The sequence below is a fragment of the Hermetia illucens genome, chromosome 4, assembly GCF_905115235.1.
Source record: "Hermetia illucens chromosome 4, iHerIll2.2.curated.20191125, whole genome shotgun sequence".
NCBI classification, from domain to species: Eukaryota; Metazoa; Arthropoda; class Insecta; order Diptera; family Stratiomyidae; genus Hermetia; species Hermetia illucens.
This window is the reverse complement of record NC_051852.1, coordinates 105210196-105233369: the sequence shown is the minus strand read 5'-3', so window position 1 is coordinate 105233369 and position 23174 is coordinate 105210196. Positions and strand designations below refer to the sequence as shown.

The 23174-nt window shown below is 41.1% G+C and overlaps 4 non-coding genes across 4 annotated transcripts; all 4 read right to left on the bottom strand.

The window, feature by feature from the left end:
• Positions 1–15734: 15734 nt before the first annotated feature.
• Trnat-agu lies at positions 15735–15808 on the bottom strand. Its single transcript has one exon. It is a non-coding gene; the product is annotated as a tRNA-Thr (tRNA).
• A 1299-nt stretch (positions 15809–17107) lies between these two features.
• Trnat-agu lies at positions 17108–17181 on the bottom strand. Its single transcript has one exon. It is a non-coding gene; the product is annotated as a tRNA-Thr (tRNA).
• A 631-nt stretch (positions 17182–17812) lies between these two features.
• On the bottom strand, positions 17813–17886 carry Trnat-agu. The gene has a single exon. It is a non-coding gene; the product is annotated as a tRNA-Thr (tRNA).
• A 675-nt stretch (positions 17887–18561) lies between these two features.
• On the bottom strand, positions 18562–18635 carry Trnat-agu. Its single transcript has one exon. It is a non-coding gene; the product is annotated as a tRNA-Thr (tRNA).
• Between the last annotated feature and the right edge of the window lie 4539 nt (positions 18636–23174).

Here is a 23174-nt window from a genome sequence, read left to right as displayed (position 1 = left end):
TTCGCCGAAAACGCAGTTCAATTGTACCAGCAAATATTGTGTGATGGTGACTCCGGACGTGACGAATGCATTCAATTCGGCCAAATGGAATCTTATACAAAAGTATCTGACTGAGTTGCACTTAAGCGAAACAATCAGTACTGTTAAGGCTTGTTTGGATAGCGCTGGGCTGGTACTTGCGGAAGAAAACACGGAAGCGGTCTTCATCGCGAAGCGCCTCAAGAGAACCCCGCATTCGAATTGGGAATCATATCATCACTTCCAAGCCAGTCATAAAATACTTGGGAGTGAAGACAGATGGTCACAGCGATGGGACCAATGAGAAAAGGATCGTTGGATTTATAAATTGATCCTTCCATCAGGGAGTAGCTGGAGAGAAAGCATTGGGAAGTCCATTATAATCTCATCCAGTTTCCCACAGATCACGGAGGATACCGTCAACACCTATAGAGGTTTAAATTGGACGCCTTACTTAAGTACCCAAACTACGATAGGGTCCCGAAGGACCCAGCACACGTATTCTTCCAGTATCCAAGATTGATGGAGGAAATGCGGAACCTAGAAGAAACATTAGGTAAAATGCTATCAAAATAAAATATTGTCCTAAGAATGTTAGCATGTCAGGAGGACTGGAATACCATCAACCCCATGGTCATAGCAATCCAGGGGAAGGAGTTAGCAAGACGCAAATACGAACATCGCGGCTAGAAGGGAAGAGACCTAGCTAAAGGGAGCTAACACTACCTCTTGATAACGAGTCCAGGCCAGAATTTTTTTTGAAGATTTTACCTCCATAAAATGGAAAACAAAACAGATAAGCAGACAGACATCAAACCGGTCTTAATAGAGTTTGATTTTACACTTTAAACAAGTCGGAATACCGAAAGCTCGCGCTTCGGGTATAAAGGTTTTGTGTTCATCTTATGTGAGAAATTTCAACGCACATTTTTCTGTCCGCATATAGCTACAAATCCAACATAATCCTTCATATTTTTCCAAACTACGAGACATACGTACATATTACAGCCATAGATACCACGCTCACCCTAAACAAACAAACTGCCTATTACCGAATACTGTACACATATATGCACGTAAATAAATTGATCGTACCCATATTTCCGATTTACTTTTTATATCTATTTGAATTAGGCACTACCCGCAAAATTCATTAGCACGCATATATTATATACCTACATACACACATGTCTGGCTGACAAATAACTAAAAAACTAAAACAAAATAATTCTCTGCGACCCAATTCATAAGAACTCATTTCGTTGTGGTATTGACGAATTGATATGTGATGATGACGTCATGCAGGTTGTAGAGTGTACAAAATTCACAAAAAATTGTAAAGTTTCACCCCCTATAACTTTGTTAATAATTGTTGGATTCTCTTCAAACTTGACCGAACTGTGCATTATGTTCTTCATTACACGCATGCCAAATTTTGTGCTTCTGGGATGAACATAAGGGGGGGGGTGTCGGGTAAATTTCTAAAATGTGGAAATATACTATTATTAACTTTATTTGTGCAGATATCGGAACCGGATATATTTTGAGGCCTAGATTTCGTAGAGATGCACCACTGTGATTGTTTTCAGATTTGTTGGTTGGATAGGTTCTGAGAACGAGACCTGTTACACTTTTTGTGGGTCATATTTTGAACCCTCACTCCCCTATGTTTCATCTAATATCAAATATTGAACCAGATTCGAAAAGTACTAATTGAGACCTTTCATTTGATACCCTACATGGCTACATTCTGTGAAAAAAAAATTTGCATCCTCCATTCACATGTATGGGGAGCCCCCCTTAAACTTAACAGAAGATGGCGCCACTTACTGCATGTAAAGGGAACACCAGATTACATACTCTCACCAATTTTCGTGACAATCGGTCTAGCCGTTTCCGAATAAATAGGGTGTGACAGACAGACAGACAGACAGACGGACAGACAGACACCGTCTCGATTCTAATAAGGTTTTGTTTCACACAAAACCTTAAAAAGGCAGTTAGACAGTCATCTAATTTTAACAAGGTTTAGTTTTACGTACACAACTTTCATCGATCGATTCCTTCATTTTATGACGGTAGGCTATCGAGAAGATTTGTTAGAACGAACGCTACCGATGATGAGCTAGGGCTGTTTTATTTGAAAGACACGGAATGAGTTCTGAATTTCTCCAAATAAAGTCTTACTAAATCATTCGAAGTCAATTTCCATCGTCTAAGCTTTCTTTTCTTGTATTTTAAGATTGGAAGTAAATGATTAGAGAGGTCATCGACATCTTTCCTTGTCAGCCGTTTTTTTATGAAAAGGTAGCATCGTTTTTGAGTTTGCCGAATAATTAAAGAATCTTAATGATAACATTGATTAAATGATGCATTAAAAAAATGATGGATTTAGATAAACAAAAATAAAAAAAACATGAACAAGTCCAATGGATGAACGTTGCGTAACTATTAGAAGTGGCTTTGGAGCTATCCCAAAAATTCTGAATGTTCCTTAGAACATGGAAATGTAGACGAAAGCATGAAAAATTCAAACTGCCACCGCAAGTAAAACTAGTGGAGCTCATGAAGGATATTATAGTGCCTGCTTCAACAAAAGGGGGACTTTGCCATTATGTTCTGATTCGACGAACTGAAGTCTCCGCAAATGAAGACAATGAGGACAAAATACAAATCTTCCAGAGGTCTTATCAAGGATCTAAAAGGTAGACTTCTCATGCGCAATCTTAATGAAGCGAGATCTTTTCTAGGAAGTACAAAAACAAGACGATTGGTTAGACCCCGAGGATGGACATCAAACTTGAGTGAATTATTTGAAGGATATGTGTCATCGCAGCAGCAACTAAGATAATAATCGACCACGTGAGAACACCTCACGAAAATTGCATTGATCACTTCACCACGGGTCATTGTCGAACAGTACTAATACTATTTTATCCAAAAAAAGCCATAGAGAGATGCAATGAACAGTGGTACTATTTTTAAAAAATGCTTAATTACACAGGAAATATCAAATCGCCCTCTAGAAGCAGAACAAAAGAAAGTGAAACTCACTACTGAACTAAAATCGAAACCATGGTTGCGAGTTTGGAAGATCTCTGGATGCCATTTGCATTGATGGCTTTCTCTTCGCTGATAGTGCCACTCAGCAAATATCGCTTGCGGTGTGAACAGCGATAAAAATTTTGTCGCTAATCCGAAATCTAAAAACACAGTCAATTTCCAACCATAATATATTTGGGACTGTTTCGGTGTATACAACACTCTCTCGAACACAGCACTACGTTGGCATCTCGCTAAATACCTTCTGATGTCTTTATTAAAAGTTGAAAATGACAGTTAATAGGCCACATATTATGAAATGTATAATAACAATTCTATATTTCCTTATGGTGGTTAAATCGACGAGCACGTTGTCCAAGAATTATATTATACAGAATAACTAGTTAACGAGTTGGGACTTCTTGGGAAAGCAGCTCACTATCAGGAATTGGCAAAGGTGACGTACATGCGTACTCTAGTTAGAAAAAGGAAACTAGGTCTCAGCAAAGATAAAGCGATTTGTAGACGTAAAGATAATTTGTCTTAACAGCGCTATAGTCCCAGATATCCATGTTGAACATTCTGTTAATGGACACCATCCGAACTTCAAAGGGTAGTATAGGTCCCAGGGCGAAACGTGGATTGGTATCCACGATGGAGCATAAAACCTGGGAAATGCCTGCTGAACCAACACCAACAGCTCTACTACCAAACCTTATCTCCACCTCCACGTGGTGACCGCTGGGAGCTCTTTCCTAACAAAAAGCTGCAGACGGAGAAGGATGAAGGCGAGTCTCCCGCGCCTAAAAACGGGCCAAATTGTACCAACTGGTCCTCCAGGTTGGGGATTGGGTAGGGCTGACAACCCTACACGGAAAACAACTTGTTACGAAACCACAACAGGAGCCTCGGACAGGACAGACTTTAAAACTACGGACCCGGCAACGACAACGGATTAACGATTTGCGCATTTTCTCATGGAACGTGCGCTCCCTGTACAGAGATGAAGCTGATGAGCAGCTAGCCGATGCCCTGTGCCAATATAGGGCTGATATAACAGCGCTACAAGAGATGCGATGGACAGGGACCGGTTTCCTGGAGAAGAGCCACTACACCATATATTATAGCGGTCATCCAGTAAACCATGTGCTCGGAGTAGGTTTCTTAGTCAGCCAAAAAATGAAACCTGCTGTTATCGGCTTTGAAAACATAAGCCAACGGCTATGCACTCTGCGCTTGCGAGGCAAGTTTAGAAATATAAGCCTCATAAACGTTCACGCCCGTACAGAGGAGACTGCAGAGTCGGAGAAGGATACCTTCTACGAGACAGTAGAACGAACCCTCGAAGCCTCTCCCAGATATGATATCAAAATCATACCTGGGGATTTTAACAGCCAAGTAGGGAAGGAGCCCGTATTCAGGCGATACGTTGGCTCCCATAGCTTACACGAAAAAACAAATGATAACGGACTGCGGATTATTCAATTAGCAGGGTCACACGAAATGGTTGTTGGAAGTACCTGGTTTGCGCGGAAAGCGGTCCACAAACACACGTGGGCCTCTCTAGACGGGGCCACTTTCAACCAAATTGACCGCGTGTTGATCGAACGCCGCCACCTCTCAGCCTTGATGAATGTCAGAACATATAGGGGGGCAAATATAGACTCGGATCACTATCTCGTTGGCATGGTGCTCCGAGCTCGAATAACAATACCACCTAGAATCCCCTCTGACAATCCGGTGATAGTGAACACTGAAGCCATCCACAACACAACCCTCCGCGACACCTATAAGAGGGAAATGGATGCCGCAATAACCCCAGTCAACAGAGGACCTGGAGATGACGCATCAACAAATGACCTTCACAATCACCTGAAGAACGTTATCATGGATACGGCCACAAGCATACTTGGCCCCAGCCGCAAAAGGAGTCGGAACGGCTGGTTTGACGATGAATGTAAGCTAGCAACGGAACGGAAGAATGCCGCATACCGAGTAATGTTGCATTCTCAAAGAACGCGGGCACGCGCAGAGACTTATCACGAACTCCGTCGAGCGGAGAAGCGACTTCACAGACGAAAAAAGGAAGCCTGGGAGAACCAACAAGTCTGTGAACTAGAAAAGTACAGGGAGCAACCGCACCAGGCGCGCAAGTTTTACCAACAAGTCCGCAGGATGAAGCCTTATACACCTCGATGCTCATCCTGCCGAGACAAAGAGGAAAATCTGATTTCCGACAGAATGGGCATATTGGAGCGATGGGTTGAGTACTTTGATGAGCTACTGAACAACCAGAACATCGGCGAATTGGAGGTCCCGCCAACTGAAGACGACGGACAAATACTGTCACCACCAAGTTTAGGAGAAACAGTCCGTGCAATTCATTGGCTAAAAAATCATAAGTTTCCAGGAGCCGATGGAATTACAGCCGAATTGGTTAAATATGGAGGCGACCAGTTACACCAAGTGGTTCATCAACTTGTGCTCAAGGTATGGGGCAGCGAATGAATGCCTGACGATTGGCAACGAGGCATTATCCGTCTCATACATAACAAGGGAGATATCACACAGTGCAGCAATTATAGAGATATCACGTTGCTGAGTACCATCTATAAGATATTCTCCACTAACTTGCTAGGCCGGATAGCCCCATACGCCCAAAACATCATTGGCCCATACCAAAGAGGCTTCACTCCAGGCAAATCAGCAACAGATCAGATTTTCTCTCTGCGGCAAGCGATGGAAAAACTGTTGGAATATGGACAACAGTTGCACCATCTGTTCATCGACTTTAAAGCCGCCTATGATAGCATAGCCAGGATAAAACTGTACACGGTCATGAGAGAATTCGGTATCCCGACGAAATTAATAAGACTGACTAGGCTGGCCCTGACCAATGTGCGAGGCCAGATAAAAGCAGGAGGATCACTCTCAAGACCATTCGACATCAACAACGGTGTACGACAAGGGGATGCGCTATCATGCGTCCTCTTTAACCTGGCCCTCGAGAAAGTGATCCGTGATGCTGGTCACTGGTCAAACACGAAGAAGAATAAGGATAGGAGAATACAACTTTGAGACCGTTGACAATTTCTCTTATCTAGGGTCGAAAATCACAACCGATAATAACTACGATGATGAAATCCGCGTACGGTTGTTGTCAGCCAACAGAGCCTATTTCAGCTTACAAAGACTGTTCCGCTCGAAACGTCTCACCATAGGGTCAAAGCTCTTACTGTACAAGATTATGATCTTGGCAGTCCTCATGTATTCCTCGGAAACTTGGGTTCTTAGCAAGAAAAATTGCGAACTCTTGGCCGCGTTCGAGAGAAGAATCCTCCGAAGAAGTTTTGGCCCCCTACTTGAGGATGGACGATTCCGTAGCCTACACAATGACGAAATCTATGAGCGATACCATGACCGTCCGGTTGTGGATAAAATCCGGCTCAACAGGTTGCGGTGGGCGGGTCACTTAATCCGTATGGATGAAGATGATCCCATCCGAAAGGTCTATAAGGGCAATATCTATGGTAGAAAAAGAAGACGAGGCAGACCCTGCCTAAGATGGAGCGATGGCGTAGGTCAGGATACCGCTTGTTGCGCCGTTAATGATGATGATCCGAACTTCGAACAATCTTTACGTATTACTTATTTCGACTTGCATATACTGACAAAAGCGGGCTGAAGGAATTATGCAACAAATGAACCCAAGGATTCTGTTTTGTCTACCCATGGACTTTACAGAAATATCTGAAAATACTTTCTCTTTATTGCACCTCATTCAACAATTGAATTTCAAAATGAACAAAACTTTTAGGAATATTCTTAAAAGTTCTGCAACAAAGAACACCAAAAGGACCGGATTGGATTGCTGATATCTGCATCTTTCCACCAACTTTATGTCTTCATTTACAGTAGTGACGTGAATGCACAATTCTGGAGAAATCGAAAGATATGAATCAGATTCACAAGGGAAATAGTAAACCCTTGTCCACTTTTAAGCATTCAATTCCACCCTCGCAGTTTCGAATGGTTTAACATAGAAAAAGCAAAACTGCACTGTTTCCACTTCTTGTCCTGTTTTCCTCTCAGCCTTGCATTTCCCCCCTTTAATACTTTTTATGAATTCTATAACAAAATGCGAGAGTGCACATCCACATTTCAGATTGCATAGAAATTGAGTTTTACACGTTCGGATCATAAATTTCTATTCTAAAAATCGCTTTTCTTTTGTACTATATATTTTTATTGCGTGCATCTTGCAATTGTGTCCAACATTGGCTGAACGGACACGGACCGGGTAATAATATGATTTCTGTTCTATTTTATCTGTCGTTCTTGTTCTAGTCGCAGTAGCTACCAAGCTGAAGGATAGATACAGGATGGATTCTCAATGAAGATCGTTTCCAACTATAAAATTTTTGAACTCTCCATTGAACTGAGATGATGCAGCAGCTTCATTGTCACTAACCGAAAATAAAACCTAATTGTTTCCGACTGCGCGCAATTGACCCTTTTGTAGTAACCATTGGTCTTTTGTATTCGGACAGGTCAAGGATTCTTTGGGTATTTGATGAAGATGCAAGATTGTTCGTGGTTACTCACTTGTTATTGACAGGGTGTAACTACATATATAGCTTTTTATGATAGTTCGTAGTAGAATACATAATATTTTCATTCATCCTGAAAATAGCTTCGAAGAACTCTGCTGCAATTCAGATATCCCTTATTTCGTATCGGAAATTTCATTGCCCAGTATTTAACATCTCACCTGCAAAGAAAAGGAAACACATATTAGTATAGCATCTCTAATTTAGAAGTTCATAGTGAAATCAAAATATTCGCCAAGAAATGAAGTTTCATCCAAGGCGGAAGTAATTCATCAGACGACCTCACTTCCGCCTTGAAAGCACTTGGGGTCACGGTATTCACAGGGCAGATGTAAGGCAATATCTAACGAGTTGAATTTTGGACAAAAAAGGATCGATGCACTAAAAAAAGATCTTCTGTAACGGATATTAGTGGTGGATTCACCATGGTAATAATAAATACTTCTTCCTGGAGCTGTAACTGAAAATAGAACTTAATGGGAAAAACTGTCTCTTCCCTTCACTGTACAACAGACAAATATCTGTGCCGAGTGTCACCTTTTTCAGATTGACAAGAATTCGAGCCATTTGGGGATTCGGAATTTACAATGACTAAAATCTGTAGATTGGCGGCATATCATTCAAATGATACAGAATAATAGAAGATCATCTATCTACGGCGAAGACCCCGAATATAAAGCATCCTTAAAGACGTCAAACTAAAAGTAATGATGTCAAAAAAGAGAGGGAATTTCGCTTATAACAGTTCCGGTATGAAATTAAGAGGCGGACTCTATTTGGACTGTTACATTACAAAAGCAGCGACATTCTAAATTTCAGTTCGATGCAGTCTGTCCAGGAACCAATCAGGTTTTCTATGAAACATGCCTTTATTTCTAATGTTAAATTGAGAGAGTTTCCCTGGTTGTAAGACAACGTTGATTCGACAGGCTGAAACGATCACGCCTACACCGCAAAGTAAAACAAGCAAAAAAATAAACTGGAAGAATGCAAGCAGCGAGAAAATCAAAAGAATTCAATGTAGAGTATGTAACGAAATCGTAGTAAAAAAACCAAAAAAGTGCGTCAAATTCAATTTTTAGAATCACGTTCCATGCTGACTATCTTTATATTCCTGTGACAAGAGAGAGAGACAATCGAAATCTATATAATAATGTTGATTAGTTCATTACACTAGGCAAACCAGTAATCAGAAAGCTTAGCAATCTTATACAACCACGATACGGGATCATGGAACGCCAAAGAAAACCTGAGTTTTCATGTATATCTCACCGAAAAGAATGTCAAGGAAAGCACCCAAATACTTTTCAACTGACTCTACTTTACATTCCTTTCAATTGTTTTTAAGGTTTCGTAGAAAACAAAACCTTATTATCATCGATACATTGTCTGTCTGTCTTTCTAGGTTTTGTGTAAAACAAAGCCTTATTAAAATCGGTTTACTGTCCGACTGTCCGTCCGTCACACGCATTTTTTTTATGGAGGAGATGAAAGTTTTCAAAAGATACTACCTTGAACATGCAAATGTGGGCGGTCCTTCTGGAGGCAACACTCAGTTTATGGGTATTGAGTGAGATCTGTAGTGCCTTTAGTCAAACTAGGGTCGCATAGAATAAGATGACGCCCATGACCCCGGCTACAAGCAGCCTACAAGTATACCGTGGCCCTTCTATGATACGCATCATCCTTGGCGTAATCATGCCGCATAAGCTGCTTATAAGTATAACTGTGCTTCGTGCCTGTTATCACTCTCAAGTATGGTGATGGTCGACTTGGAAGTGATGGTACGATTTTCAATTGTAGTGTGACTGTAATCTTCAATGGCACTTTGTGAAAAGGACCGATCCCATTTTTTCCTTCGCAACCGCCAGTCCACCACTGTGGCTTCTTCCCGCACCGAAATATTAGACACATCATTGTGCATGATTTTTTACAGCAGTGGACTCAGTATGGAGTCCGCGGAGACAACGTACTCCTGAGCCTTCTTTCTGCTAAAAAGCTATTGACAAAGAGATAGGTAAGAATACCAATCTCACCAGGTATTTCCGTATACTAATGCACTAATTGGCTGAAATGAATGTATTTCTTAAGTCCAGGATCACCATCACGTGGTATTTGCTAATACTACCCTTTCCGTGAATTGTATTTTCGGCCAAACCAGCAAGCTATTCATCATCAACGGCGCAACAACCGGTATCCGGTCTAGGCCTGCCTTAATAAGGAACTCCAGACATCCCGGTTTTGCGCCGAGGTCCACCAATTCGATATCCCTAAAAGCTGTCTGGCGTCCTGACCTACGCCATCGCTCCATCTTAGGCAGGGTCTGCCTCGTCTTCTTTTTCTACCATAGATATTGCCCTTATAAACTTTCTGGACTGGATCATCTTCATCCATACGGATTAAGTGACTCGCCCACCGTAACTTACTGAGCCGGATTTTATCCACAACCTGACGGTCATGGTATCGTTCATTGATTTCATCATTATGTAGGCTACGGATTCGTCCATCCTCATGTAGGGGGCCAAAAATTCTTCGGAGGATTCTTCTCTCGAAAGCGGCCAAGAGTTCGCAATTTTTCTTGCTAAGAACCCAAGTTTCCGAGGAATACATGACGACTGACAAGATTAGTCTTGTACAGTAAGAGCTTTGACCGTATGGTGAGACGTTTCGAGCGGAACAGTCTTTGTAAGCTGAAATAGGCTCTGTTGGCTAACAACAACCGTGCGCGGATTTCATCATCGTAGCTGTTATCGGTTGTGATTTTCAACCCTAGATAGGAGAAATTATGAACGGTCTCAAAGTTGTAGTCTTCTGTTTTTATTCTTCCCGTTAGACCAGTGCGGTTTGATGTTGTTGGTCGGTTTGTTTTCGGTACTGACGTTGCCACCATATATTTTGTCTTGTCTTCATTGATGTACAGTCCAACATCTCGCGCCGCCTGCTCGATCTAGATGAAGGCAGTTTGCACGTCTCGGGTCGTTCTTCCCATAATGTTGGTATCGTCAGCATAGGCCAGTAGTTAGGTGGACTTAAAGAGGATCGTACCTCTTGCATTTACCTCAGCATCACGGATCACTTCCTCGAGGGCCTGGTAAAAGAGGACGCATGATAGGGCATCCCCTTATCGTAGACCGTTGTCGATGTCGAATGGTTTTCAGAGTGATCCTGCTGCTTTTATCGGCCTCGCACGTTGGTCAGGGTCAGCCTAGTCAGTCTTATCAATTTCGTCAGGATACCGAATTTTCTCGTGGCCGTGTACAGTTCTACCCTGGCTATGCTATCATAGGCGGCTTTAAAGTCGATGAATAGATGGTGCAACTGGTGTCATTTGTTGATGCTTCATCTCCAGGACCTCCCTCTTATAGGTGTTGCGAAGGGCTGTGTTGTAGATGGCTTTAGTGTTAGCTCTCACCTGATTGTCAGAACGGATTCTGGGTGATGTTGTTATTGGAGCTCGGAGCACCATGCCAGCGAGATAGTGATCCGAATCTATATTGGCCCCCTATATGTTCTGATATTCATCAAGGCTGAGAGGTGGCGGCGTTCGATCAGCACGTGGTCAATTTGGTTGAAAGTGGTCCCGTCTGGAGAGGCACAGGTATGTTTGTGGACCGCTTTCCGCGCAAACTGGGTGCTTCCAACAACCATTTCGTGCGAAACTGCTAACTGAATATACCGCAGTCCGTTATCATTGGTATCCCTATGTAAGCTATGGGAGCAGACATATCGCCTGAATACGGGCTCCTTCCCTATTTGACTGTTGAAATCTCCAAGTATGATTTTGATATCATACTTGGGACAGGCTTCGAGGGTCCGCTCAACTGCCTCGAAGAAGGTATCCTTCTCCGACTCTGCAGTCTCCTATGTGGGGGCGTGAACGTTTATGAGGCTTATATTTCTAAACTTACCTCGCAAACGCAGAGTGCATAGCCTTTCGCTTATGTTTTCAAAGCCGATAACAGCAGGTTTCATTTTTTGGCTGACTAAGAAACCGCAACCAACTTAGCGAAAGGTCCAGTCTGTATTTAACGAGGAGCCTGAGGGCCACATTCGGTAGGCCGCTCAGGCCTGGGGTCCAGAAGACATAGGAACTGTAGGAGGATGGATCACCTGGAAACTTACCAGCTCTAGTTATAGTGCGAGCTGCTTCCATGATGGAGAGAATATCCGCTCAAACAAGCACACAGCAACCAACTCACTAAAAAGTCCAGTCTGGATCCAACGAGGAGCTTGACGATCATGTTCTTTATGCCGCTCAGGCCCGCGGTTTTATAGTCGCCTATTCTACCCCATATTTTTAGCAGTTCGTCTTTGGCTACTGCGGGAATTGTTGTCACATTCACGTGTCGCTGGAAGATATCTGTCCATTTCTGGTTGTCGAAATAACCCTCCGATGATTTTTCACAAAAAAAGAGAGAACATGTACGATCTATGGAGATGAACGGTCTCCGGACTGTGTCATCATGACTTTATAGGTGCTTCCCCACGAGTTTAAGGCATTCCCTCTTGCTCCGCTGGATGACTAGCTAGAGGTTTTTTTCTTATAGGCGCGCTCATTTTGACTTTGATCGATTCTACTTACCGTCCTCTAGGACGTTCGTGTAACCCAAGCGTTGAAGTCACCGAAAATAACCTTTCAAGTTCGTCTGCGCGCGTCCAGAACAAAAGTGAGAAGCATGTTCTCAAATAAATACAGCGTCACCACCAGTTGAATCTGTGGCCTATACAATGTTGTCAAAATCTCTGTAGAAAATTGATTTATTAAGCCAATTTATATCTCGAATTCGCAATGATAGAGGTTTACCTAAATTAGTCTTAATTCTCGTTGCAGGCACCGCCTTCCTAAATTGCATTCAGTCGCGACTTCCGGCAATATACCGACTATCCAGTCACTCTTTTCCTTCGGATAAAATGCATTCGGATTTTTTATTCGAATATTTGGTAATATATCCGTTCCCCCACTCCTTCTGCATGGATCGGACCAATCGGTGCCGCTGATGCTATATCTATCTTCCTAAACGACAAACTACCATACCCATCCAATTCGAACTTTTCGAGTTGTCAACTACTTCTGCATTACCGCCACCGGTAATTGCATAGTTCCCGTTTAGGAACGGCCATGGGCTTTTAGTAAATTGACAGTAAACTCTTCCGCAAGTTCCTCCAACTTCAATTGTTCCTTCATAACAGCACAGATTTCCTTACACTGTATGTAGATATCATGCCTTTGGTCGTGCACCGCGATATTCTCTCCAACTGAGTTTTTAAACAATTATCAATTTTCCCCATGCATGATTTTTTCCAGCTTAAACATAAAGTCCCCATTCTGGGATTTTTGAATCCTGTTAAAATTTCACTCAGGTTTTTATTTTATGGTCAGCTTTGATGTTTTTAATTATTTCCACATATGACAGATCGCCCTTGCTGTAGATAACAATTGCTTCTGGGGAGATTCGTCTTTGCTTTTTTGTTGGTAAACTCGATGTTTCTGTTCTATTTATTCCCTTTCGATTTCATTTCGCTTGTCGATCCTCCCCTTAAGGCATATGCTTTCTCCGATCCAAACTTCTTACTTTTACTCTCTTGGGCTGAAGGAAAGGCTATTTCTTCGGATGCGGGTCCTATTTTCTATGAGTCCATGTTCAATTACACATTGAGCAGGCATTTATTGGCCTTCCGTGTGCATTTATTGGCCTTCCGTGTGTTTTACATTTTACTGTCTTTGATATTGGCGATGATCTGTCGCCCCTACTGAACAAATGGAGTTGGTGTTGCTAACGCTTTTGCCGTCCAGCGATCCGCTTTCAGCTGATCTTCAGTTAGAACACTTCTTCCTCCACATCCAAATCAATGCCACCTGACATCTGCCTGTCTACTTCTCTCTCCCACGAACTTTTCTCAGAAACGATGTTTTGACATTAACTGTAGAGAGGGACGATTAGAGGCTAGTCACGTATTTAAAAAAAATAATTCTCGGAAACTATCCAGTCGAAGGATCTAAAAAAAAATGTTGGTGCTTCCTGGCATCTAGACCTGAAAATATCATCCATAACGGTATCTGTCCAAACGAAGTTAATACTAATATTTTATTATATTTTTGGAAATTGATTGAAAATTGCCCTTAAATCCGTCTTTGAATTAGGTTAGACGTGCGTGAGGAGAAGCCCCATTATTACAAAATGTTTGAACGCATTCCTGCCAATCGTATTCCAGACATCGCCCACATTACAGCGAAGCAGGCCAGATTTGAGATAAGAACTGTAGAACTACAGACACAGTACCCGCTGCGAAAAAAACGTCAGAAGCTTCGTGCTCTCTATATTGTATTCCTGAAACTAGAGAAAACTTTTGAGCGTGCACCAGGCAAATTTAGTTTGTATGCTTTGCGGCTATACCTAGTGGGAAAGGACTCATGCGCTAGGACAAATTGGTTTATCGCAATCCCAAGATTAACGTTCAAAGTGTGGCAGATATATTAAAACTCTTTTGTTGTTGCCGTGGACATCAACGTTCAGAGCTTTACAGACTGCTCAATGCAAATCACGTTTTCCTATCTTCTTACCAGAAATTTGTCCAAAAAGTGAATGATTGTCTCATGCACGGTTTCAAACTGAATCTGAATAAAACAGAATATATGACGACCGATCCCAATGGAACAGCCCCTAACACTGCCAACGGGAATGTTCTGCTATTGGCTATCAGAAAAAGGTGAACAATGCTATGAAATTTCTTCACACATCAGTGCGACTTAAATGAAGTGGAGTTCCAGAGCTGGTGTTCTTTATGATCAACGCATTAACAAATGTCTCAAATCCAAAATTTATCGCAGTGTCGTCCACCTTGCCGTATTTCACGGTTTTGAATGATGTCCGACTTTCAAAGACAATGAATCATAATAACATTCGAGATGACGGCTTCTGAAATCGATATGGGGTTGGCCTCGTCGGTCGGGGGCGACCCAAAACCGGCCGAAACAACGATGATTTGGTACTTTGGATGGTGATTTGATAGTTCCTCGACACTACTCAGATCAGGACTAAGACCGAGGAAAACGACGGAAACGATCGAGACGAGAGGACTCCACTTCTGAATGGGACAAAAGGCGAACGAAGGAGTAAGCGCGGACGAAGTGTGCTAATTTAGCTTACGAATGATATCAGCCTTCTTTAAAGTGCCAAATACATAGGTAACTATGAGTATCCCAATTTTATAGGACACATTTTTGACTTTCACCTAAACACCTGCTTTCAAAAAAATAAACAAGCAGGGTTTGACAGACCACATGTTTTTAGCAACCTGACTATTCAACTGCTGATAGATACTAGTCAAACAAATATGAGAGAGCATCAACATTTCTTGCATTCCTTTCATCATAGTGATGAAAGTATTTAGCATAGTAGTTGATGCGACAAATGTTGGAATTTGGAGTTTCACTGAAGCTGGGTTAAGTAATTCAAGGCCCATTTGAAGCTACAAAAGCTTGCAGCTGGAAGGTCCACCTCCCTTCCACCCGTTATGATTAAACCACATTCATAGAACGAATTAGAATGTTAATAGTGTCAGTAGTCATTAGCCAGTACCATGTGGTAAAATTGAAGACATTACGAGGAGAGCTTGAAATGTTTGTGAGAGGTGTAACAATGAAAGAAGGAATTGGCTTAATCCTCAAAGAAAATACAAAGAGAACTATGGTAAAACACAAGTGAAACACTTTGCCTATTTCCGGAGGCACAGCAGCGAATCACAAGGGCAACTAAAATGTATTCTCCAGTGCTTCCTTTAATGTGCGCAAACAAATACATTATGAGTTAGTTATGATAGTAGTGTCAGGTGATCTTTCAAGCTCTGAAAACCAAAGTTTCAAACACTCATCGCAGAGATGAAGCTATTCGACACTTGGCTTACAGTAGAATGACCGCAATAGCCTTATAGTTGGCAACTTTTAGGTTCATGGATACGAACCTATCAACATGCGAGTATGTCGACACGATTCTTCACCAATCAGCTAAGCATATTTATAAAAAAATATACCGAAGATGGGTCCAGTTTTCCCACCAACAGTGAAGGCCCCGGCGAGATTCGAACTCACGATCTCCTGTTTACTAGACAGGCGCTTTAACCAACTAAGCCACGGCGCCAGGTGCTCCCCTATTTTATCAGTCAAAATTTATAATAAAAGAAAATTTCATGGAAGATATTCGATAACGGCCAAGGACAATTTTTTTGGTCGCATATATTACGCATATGAATACTTCGCTCGAGGAACAAGCCTTCTATCTTCGAAAAAGCAGAAGATTACAAAGTATGAAGTTTTTTGGTTTTAATTTAAAATAGCAAAACCTTACAAATTACCTATAATTGCAAAAACTGGTATGATGATATATTATTATCCTTAAGGGGGTCATTCCGTGTGTCGGATTCGCGGAATCGAATTTTCTTTTTTGGTATCAATTGTATCTAGATATTGTGTAGAATATATGGGTAAAGTGCTTTTTTGATATTCGAAGTCATTCGAAAATTGTGGTGTTAAACACGTGATAAGTCACATGCCAGATTTATGTCGATCGCCGTAATAAAACGTGCATCTATCGGTCCGAATGACGTTCGAATGATTTCGCTAAAAGGACAAAAGTTGAAGCCAAGGCCGTACATGTGTTTCTTCAAGAAACCTAAGGTTTATGGATTAGGTATAGCAGATTAATGATCAGTTAAGTTTTTATGGCTAAAAATCGTATTCCACTTTTTAAATGCGTTTTTCTCGAAACTGCATATTGAAAATCGGCTGCCACCATAGCTCAAAATCTATCCAACGAAATTCTTTGAAATTTTCACGACTTATTCAGAACATATTTCTACGGTCCGCAAACTAGGATAATTGTGATTTATTCAATAGTTTTTTTTATTCATTGAAGAAAGCGTGAAAAAGCGCCAAAATTAAAAAAAAAAGTTTAACACGCACCAAAAGTTAATTTTTTAATATTTTTGAATAATCCTAGTTTGCGGACTGTAGTTAAGTCTCTACGCTTAAATGCCGTTTGCTTTTTTCTCTAAGATGATGGCAGCGCCTCTAGCGTGGCAGCAGAAAAACACCTTTTTTTGGAGATGGGTGAATAAATTGTTCTGTATTTCAACAACTAACTATATAATAAGGCTGGAAAAATTACTATACCCGCTCAAGATATTAATAAATCGCATTTGTATGTTTCTCCAGTTTTTCACAAAAAATTTCTAAAAAAAAGCCAAAAAAACAGCCTTCACACGGGATAACTCCCTTAAAATAATCACAATAGTAGCACAATGAACCGGTAGACTTAGGTACTTATGAATATGTCCACGTATGGTTTTAGTAATATGCCCGCGTATGTATTTAGGAAGTAAATGACTAGGTTTAAAAAAAACTGTGTCGCAGATGAGCCCTAATTACTCATAAACGATCAAGGCCCCGGCGAGATTCGAACTCACGATCTCCTGTTTACTAGACAGGCGCTTTAACCAACTAAGCCACGGCGCCACTTGCTCCCCTATTCTACAACCTAAAATATGCAATATAAGAGGAGCGGTTGAAAGATCTCCGAAGAAAGAATAGGACAGAACATAATTTTAGTGGGTCGTATACTATAGACTAGGTATATGAACGTTTCATTCGGCAGAAACACTTTCGGTCCTCCTTGGAAGGAAATATAAAATGTGATTAACTTTATAGTAAACCCAAAAAGAGTAGTAATGCAACGTATTTATGAAAAGTTTCAACTTATTACGAAAAACTAGGTAAGTTTGGAGAGCAGTGTACTCCTAATTCGAATGTCTGAATGTCATTTAAACTCTGGAAGTCAGAGTTTCTGATGCCAATCGTAAAGGAAACATATATGTACCTTTCATCTAACTACTCTTGACCAGTAGAATTACCGCAATAGTAAGGCCTGATTTTCGTCATTTACATCTATAAGCTCTAATATCCATGTGAATCATAAAGCAACTGATTGTCTCCGCAAAAAATTGTACCGAAGATGGACCGATTGTCTCCGCAAAAAATTATACCGAAGATGGACTGATTGTCTCCGCAAAAAATTGTACCGAAGATGGACTGATTGTCTCCGCGAAAAATTGTACGAAGATGGACCCAAACTGCCCATCAACGGTGAAGGCCCCGGCGAGATTCGAACTCACGATCTCCTGTTTACTAGACAGGCGCTTTAACCAACTAAGCCACGGCGCCACGCGCTCCCCTATTCTACTATTCCAGAACTGAAACGGAACAGAGGCAATGATGCAAAGAGTCCTTAACTAGCAAAAGTTTCATAAATTTACTCCACGGAAAGAAGTTCAAACATCAGGAGCACAAATTGGAGTAGATTCATCGCGGGTAGGATAATGTTGAGTGAAGCTCTAGGCGGAATGGACTTGGCTGATAACAAGCAAGTTACCTGGACTAATTTTAACATTACCAACTCAATAACTTTCAAGACCAGTAGACTAAAAACCGAAGACCAGTACATGTTATTGGTGTTGGTGAAATTGGAAGGGACAATTAAGTTAATAATCAAAGTTGAAAATTGATAAGAACATTTATGCATAACTAATCTTTTAAATCTACTTAGTAAGTAGACAACAAAGAAGATACACAGTAAAAATTGAAAGCCACCTGAAGAAGGTATCTTTGCATTAACTTAAATTCGCTGTTCAAGCTCGGCAACGCTGTGCTGATAAAGATGTGTTCAATATAAAAACAACGGTCCGAAGCTTGTGCTTCCAATGTTTACATGATGATTATGGAAACAATATGATTCCATTCAACATTATTGATTTTCATAGTTCCTGATTCAATCAACAATTTTCTATCTCAAATTTTATAAAACAATGGTCGAGAAGCTTCCCAGCTTCCTCATCGACTAGGCCCCGGCGAGATTCGAACTCACGATCTCCTGTTTACTAGACAGGCGCTTTAACCAACTAAGCCACGGCGCCACATGTATCCACCAACTATCCAACTGTGACAGCAAAATCGGAAAATGCTAGTTTTATTCATCACTCCCTAATCACACCTACATAATTAATTTCAGGGCCAGAACATGATTACCCAATTTAATCAGATTTATTAAAAAAAAAACCAGCATCTACTCAAGCTATTCGGCATGCTTTTTAGTTGTCTCGTGTATTTTGGGCCATTTGAATATTACACATTCAATTTGAATTCCACACGTGAGCTTTTTTCAGGGGTGTTGTTATGGTTGCTTCCATTGAGATTAAATCTTTCGGAATGATGAAATAAAAATGACGCCAAGCTTTCATTGGGAGCGATTTAATTGAGTGAAAAGTTACACGGAAAATTATCAATATTACTATCGGTAACGTCGTTAAATTAGAGAAAGATAATTCTAAGATACGATTACGAAGCTCCCGACGATTAAAGCTACGTTGCAATAAGGTATAGCAATCTCGCAAATCAAAGGGGAAGAATGGAGTGAAAAAGTGTAGGTGGTGTGAGTGAGGATTTGGGGAAGTTAGATGCGATGTCTACAGAAACTCACTCTTGTAACATACTTGGTTCTACTTGGTTCATGCGGCAGTTGTAATAAGAAACAATGGGCATCGTAGTCTAATCATCAGGAAAAGGAAGGAAAAGGACGAAAGGTGAGTAACAAAAGCAACTGCACCCAAAGATGCATAAAGGAAGTGAAAATTTTGGGCAAAAATCACCTGCACACAATTTGGGGTAAAGCATTTTAACAATAGAAATTAATTTAATTAGATCTTTGAAAAAATTGAAAAACCGCTCTCATTTTTATTCTTGCCATAGACAAAAGTCTAACTGAAATTTACTCAAAAATGGATAGGCGCTATTAGATTTTGATTCACAAATGCTGAAAACTTCAGTCACGCGAATGATTTGACTCAAGTCGAACAGTCAACCCAATCACGTGAAGGACCACAAATCCCAGCATTATGTAGAGTTACACTTCAATGACTACTGTATGGCAGCTCTTCTACTATTCTCAACATGGCCGAAATGAAGAGATGTTTCCGCTGCAGAATTGATTATTCGGTCGTTTGTGTTCTTTTTCTACCATAGATATTGCTCTTGTAGACTTTCCGGGTGGGATCATCCTCATCCATACGGATTAAGTGACCTGTCCACCGTAACCTATTGAGCCGGATTTTATCTGCAACTTGACGGTCATGGTATCGCTCATAGATTTCGTCGTTATGTAGGCTAAGGAATCGTCCATCCTCATGTAGGGGGCCAAAAATTCTTCGGAGGATTCTTCTCTCGAACGCGGCCAAGAGTTCGCAATTCTTCTTGCTAAGAACCCAAGCAGTCGAATATTAGAGAAAAGTCAGCGATTAGAGATGTGTGAAAAATAGTTTTTCTCGTTTGAATAAAAAATATAAAAATGACATTGTTTTATAATTGATTTCTAATAATTGATAAATGTTCTTAAATTGAGTTGTCATAAGTCATGGAGTTCCAATTAAAGTCATTACTGACTGCAGCTCGAGTCCACCCTGTTCTCGGAGTTGGGCAAATTGCTGGGCTTCAACGCTACCGGACGACTGCGTAAGACCCACAATCCAATGGGATGCTGGAAGGCTGGCATAGGATACTGAAGACCGCTATAATGGCACACGATGACTCCCCATGGTCGCAAGTCATGCCTTTCGTTTCACCTGGGCTACGTACAGCCCATCTTGACGAGTTTGCCACCAGTTCCACCGAGTTGGTATACGGGGAGAATTTGAGATTCCCCAACGATCCTGTGTTGGATAACAGGTTGTCTCTTTCTACCACTGGATTTTGCGTTTGCTCCGGGACACCGTGGCAAGATTTAAATCACCCCCGCCATCCCGTCATTCTTCGACAAGAGCTGACACCTCCAGAGATCTGGATGTCTGCACAAACGTCTTGGTTCGCGTGAATGCTTTCCGAAGGCCCTTCCAGTCACCATATGAGGGTCCATATGAAGTGCTGAACAGAGAGGAGCACTTCTTTAGGCTTGACGTCGGCGGCATGCCCATGTACGTCTCCGTGTCCAGGTTAAATCCTTTTGTCTTCAGAGTTGAGGTTTCGGGGAGAAGGGGTACACCGCGCGTGAGATTTGATCGAGCAAAAGCTGACGGCTGTATTGGTAGTTGCAATGCCATGAACTAACTGACTTGGTAGTTAAGGTAGTTAAAACTTCTGGATTGAGGCCGTACGGTGTACAAAATGAAATTTTCAAGCAAAGCTTCTCAAGAATCTTCTGTTAGATGAAATCGGAAATTTAAAACCAAAAGGAAAGTGAATATCCAAGGAAAAACTGTGTGATTGGATGCCATAAAAAGGAAATGCAGGGAGCGGCGGATTGGTAAATGTCGCGATTGGTGTTCAAATAGTTTGGCGCGTGTACTACCCCATTATAACCACGAAACAGTCACAACGTTCATACTAAGTGCAGAGTATAACCGAAAACTCGCGATAATCGAAAGGTTCGCGCAGGACGCTCGACAAACATCATTCGGCCATGCGGGTACCCGAGATCGACTGTGTATGATGTTCTTGCAAAGTACAATGCACGAAGTCCAACGAAAATTTTGCAACGCACACTCAAAGCAGCGTATTGCCAGGACGCCTATCATCCTCCAACAGTGGAGGAGGAGCTGACTTTTGAGAATCTGAAACTGTTTTATTAAAAATACCATTTGCAAAAAATAAAATAATTTATCCGGATTATTTACGAAGTCTGTTTTCGTCTACGTCAATGATCTAAGGGTGTGATATCTTTCGATACCCGCAACTCTCTGACGTGAGCTGCTATACCAAAGAATGCTGGCGTGAAATTCGCGACATTTCAACATGCCACCATCGACGATAATGTACTCTTCTCTGAATGCCCTTAACCCAGTCTCAGAAGGATAAATGAGAAATATTTTTGACAGAAAGCGTCACCACCGCACAAAGCTGCCTGAAAATCATAACATCCTGAACTAGGTCCACGACTCTTGCTATCGCATCAACCCTAGAATGAACTCGCTAAATACGGGTGGTCCTCACCTTACGACTTCCTTAGTGAAATGAGGCTGGTACTCTCCAAGATCTCCCCCATGCTCTTGAAAAGACAAAGAGGGTGATATTAAAAGAGTAACATATGCTTGTTTGTTTTTGGAGCTTTGGCAGTAAAATCTTCTTCCTGTTTTTCTTATTGGGCGCATTAATGAAAAGTGAAACTGGGCTTTATAAGGCAGTTTGCGAGCCCTTTGGTATTTCATCCAAATTTGTTTCGTTATTTTTACGAAGTTTTTTTTTGCCGTAATTGAAAGTAGGAGAAAACGTACCGCTGAACTACTGCAAAAAAAAATTGTTATAATTTTCAAAAGACATTTGAAATGGCTTCTGCCCCCATGCATCATAGCAACTTTGGAGGTAATGTTTTATGGGTTCGTGTTAGGTTCATAATTTCATGCCATTGCTACAAATTTTCTGTTTTAGCATTAAACAATTTTTTTTTACTTTTACACTTCTTTCCTTAATTTAAACTAAGTTGAACAGCAACTTTTTAGGAGTGCTCATCAATATTAATTTAATTATTTACAAACAGTAGCACAATTTTCAAACTGATGCTAGTACAGACACCTTTCCGAGGTTCAGGAGTCAACTCTTTTCAGCCGCTGAGTTTTCAATGTAACAGAATCTTGTTAGCGATGGTGTTAGGGTGCTTCTTCAGTTTGACAAGTGAATATTAGCGGAAGATTCAATTTGTTCCGCTTTTATCCTGGTCTCGAAATTAACTTCTGAAAGAAAACTGACGTTTAATAATGGTAGCATTAGCGCTAAAACAGCTGTTCAATTTTCTCGAACATCATTCCTTTCGATTCACGTGTCTTCCTCAAAACTCATAATGGACTAGAAGAGCATCTTGGGTATCTTCGTCTGCGATAACGTAGAAAACCTTCTGACTATCACTGTTGGTATAGTGATCATCCACCTGACAGGCCAATCCAGCAGCGGGGGGGGGGGGAGGGGGAGAATCTTGGTTTTTACAGTTTAAAATAGTTAGGGTTGCTTAAATAGTGGGTGATTCCTTTGGTGAAGCTTCAGAAATTACTTCATCTGTGCTGTTCTGTTTTATCTGATCTTTTGGTATTTTCGCGGTGACGATTTTGATGAGTTAGGGCATTGGCGATCAAAGTGAAGGAAGGATGCGATTTTAATTGAAGCAACATAATTTAAACTTAGGATTTGGAAGCGTTCCCGGCAATTGCTATGATTTTCAAATCCAAAGAAGTAACAGTTGCTTTTTTTATATTTTATTATTTTCAATTTCTATCGCATTTACTGGAAAATTGGATTGCTGACTAAGTGTATTGATCGGTTTCTCGTTATGACCCTCCTTTGTCTCTGCCGTACTGCTTTATAATAATGGATGCATTGAGCGAAAAGTATGCGTTACTTGAAGAACCGTTATTCCGTTCCACTGTGCTAAGCATACAAGCATATTTCGTACAACGGCATATCGAAAACAAATGCTA